This window comes from Oncorhynchus keta, unplaced genomic scaffold (genome assembly GCF_023373465.1).
Source record: "Oncorhynchus keta strain PuntledgeMale-10-30-2019 unplaced genomic scaffold, Oket_V2 Un_contig_20584_pilon_pilon, whole genome shotgun sequence".
Taxonomy (NCBI): domain Eukaryota; kingdom Metazoa; phylum Chordata; class Actinopteri; order Salmoniformes; family Salmonidae; genus Oncorhynchus; species Oncorhynchus keta.
In genome coordinates, this window is record NW_026282093.1 from 10,001 (window position 1) to 12,784 (window position 2,784).

Below are 2,784 nucleotides of genomic sequence, written 5' to 3' on the forward strand. Positions count from 1 at the left end.
GGGGCGTCATGTACCCCAAAAATCTGAGGTTTAACAGGGGCGTCATGTACCCCAAAAATCTGAGGTTTAACAGGGGCGTCATGTACCCCAAAAATCTGAAAATCTGAGGTTTAACAGGGGCGTCATGTACCCCAAAAATCTGAGGTTTAACAGGGGCGTCATGTACCCCAAAAATCTGAGGTTTAACAGGGGCGTCATGTACCCCAAAAATCTGAGGTTTAACAGGGGCGTCATGTACCCCAAAAATCTGAGGTTTAACAGGGGCGTCATGTACCCCAAAAATCTGAGGTTTAACAGGGGCGTCATATACCCCAGAAATCTGAGGTTTAACAGGGGCGTCATATACCCCAAAATCTGAGGTTTAACAGGGGCGTCATGTACCCCAAAAATCTGAGTGTGCACAAAGTATGTGAGGATGGCTGGGGGAGTGGTTGGATAATTTAGCAATTTTCAAACACCTGAAAAAGCTTTTTCCTGCAATCTAGAGCCATGATCATTATGCTTAATTTCATGTGAAACATATGTATATTTTTCTGCATATTTAAGCATACTTTTTGAATGGTCTGTATCCACCTGATTGGTGGTTCTTTTTTTCAATAAACTAAATATTAATCTCTACATCTCTGCTAAAAATCTGGGTAAAAGATTGAAAGGAATGTGAGTCTTATTCAGTACATTGAATAATTCCTCACTTTTCTAAAGTCGACCAACCTTGCCAGCACACATGCCAGCTAAGATAGTTAGACAAGCTAGCTACTCTAACTTGTTTGAGAGCCTTCTTTATAGCTAGTTATGAGGTTGGGAGATTGGGAACCAATCTGGGCTAGCTAAAGCCAACTTCATAAAATTGCTAGGAGGCTATTTTTTTTTTTAGTTGTAAAAACAGGACACATCTGAGGGGGCACGTGCCCCTGCGCCCCCTATGGGCATTATGCCTCTGCCTGATAATATGAATGTCAGTTGAGTGTTGTACTTGATAGCTTAGTACATTGGGATGAATATTACACTGGTGATCATGCATTTACTGCAGTTTAACACTTTAGAGTGTCATGTTTATGAAATAAGCAGGTAAATAGTATATTTCATCATTAGAGATGGCAGGTAATTATTGCCAAGTATTCACCTGGTTATTTCCTGAGGGCACTGTAAAAGCATGTTTATACTAAATGTTCTCTGTAAAGAGTAGTTGTCTTTTGGAATTCACTCCTGAAATGGGAAACTACTGATGGTCATTCTGTTTTTCAAGGAAGGATCATCTTCAAGGTCATTTTGCAAAGTAGCAACAATGACGATCTCAAATAAAAATGTTCGCTTTGTTTCTGTTGTTACCTTCATTTGAATAACAAAAATGTGTTTTGCATCAAACTGTATAAATGGGATTCTCTTATTCTATCTGTAAGGTTTTCTGACATGCAGTGAGCAGGAGTAACCATCAGAGGGTAATGTGTCCATTATAACTGAGCCACTAGAGAGCAGCGTGGTCCACTTACCACGCAGTCAGCACTCTACAGCCTCTTTCCAGGATGGCCGATACTGAGTAGTAACTGAATTCTTTCATGTTACCAATGAATCATATTTTTACAATGGTGACAACCTCTCAAATATAATTTGTCAATAGGTTTAGCTTCAATCACCACCTTCCGGAGACACCTGAAACCCCACCTCTTTAAGGAATACCTAGGATAGGATAAGTAATCCTTCTCACCCCCCTAAAAGATTTAGATGCACTATTGTAAAGTGGCTGTTCCACTGGGTGTCATAAGGTGAATGCACCAATTTGTAAGTCGCTCTGGATAAGAGCGTCTGCTAAATGACTTAAATGTAAATGTAATAGCCAATATTGTTCCAAACAGTTCACATCCAGAGACCCATAAAAAGTGTGAAATTGTTTTGTATTGTGGGAAACGGGGTTCATTTCATAAACTATAGTTGTCTAAAAATATCAGTGTCAGAGAAATAATTTTACAACAAGTGCTTTGAAATAAAGAAGCTGAGACACACACTATACCACCATAAGTATATGACATACATAGTGTCTAATAGACTCTACTGTAAGGGTTTGGAATAATGTTAGTAGTCAGTAGACATGCTGTCCTTATAGACCTAATGGATCAGTAGACATGCTGTCCTTATAGACCTAATGATTCAGTAGACATGCTGTCCTTATAGACCTAATGGTTCAGTAGACATGCTGTCTTTATAGACCTAATGATTCAGTAGACATGCTGTCCTTATAGACCTAATGGTTCAGTATACATGCTGTCTTTATAGACCTAATGGTTCAGTAGACATGCTGTCCTTCCTTATAGACCTAATGGTTCAGTAGACATGCTGTCTTTATAGACCTAATGGTTCAGTAGACATGCTGTCCTTCCTTATAGACCTAATGGTTCAGGAGACATGCTGTCCTTATAGACATAATGGTTCAGTACACATGCTGTCTTTATAGACCTAATGGTTCAGTAGACATGCTGTCTTTATAGACCTAATGGTTCAGTAGACATGCTGTCCTTATAGACCTAATGGTTCAGTAGACATGCTGTCCTTATAGACCTAATGGTTCAGTACACATGCTGTCCTTATAGACCTAATGGTTCAGTAGACATGCTGTGGTTATAGGCCTAATGGTTCAGTAGACTTGCTGTGGTTATAGGCCTAATGGTTCAGTAGACATGCTGTCCTTATAGACCTAATGGTTCAGTAGACATGCTGTCCTTATAGACCTAATGGTTCAGTAGACATGCTGTGGTTATAGGCCTAATGGTTCAGTAGACATGATGTCCT

General features: G+C 39.5%; 1 long non-coding RNA gene across 3 annotated transcripts in view; it reads left to right on the forward strand.

Moving 5' to 3' along the window:
• The window catches only part of LOC127920798 (uncharacterized), a 2,539-nt gene extending 113 nt beyond the window's left edge, over positions 1-2,426 (forward strand). The window contains exons 1-4 of one of the 3 annotated variants that reach the window (XR_008107432.1): positions 1-64; positions 109-324; positions 360-1,618; positions 1,835-2,426. The exon at positions 1-64 is cut by the window's left edge and continues 70 nt beyond it. This is a non-coding gene — a long non-coding RNA (uncharacterized LOC127920798). Of the gene's footprint in view, positions 65-108; positions 1,619-1,834 lie in introns of all 3 variants that reach the window. The other 2 variants (XR_008107433.1, XR_008107431.1) reach the window with 2 other exon arrangements.
• The last annotated feature ends 358 nt before the right edge of the window (positions 2,427-2,784 follow it).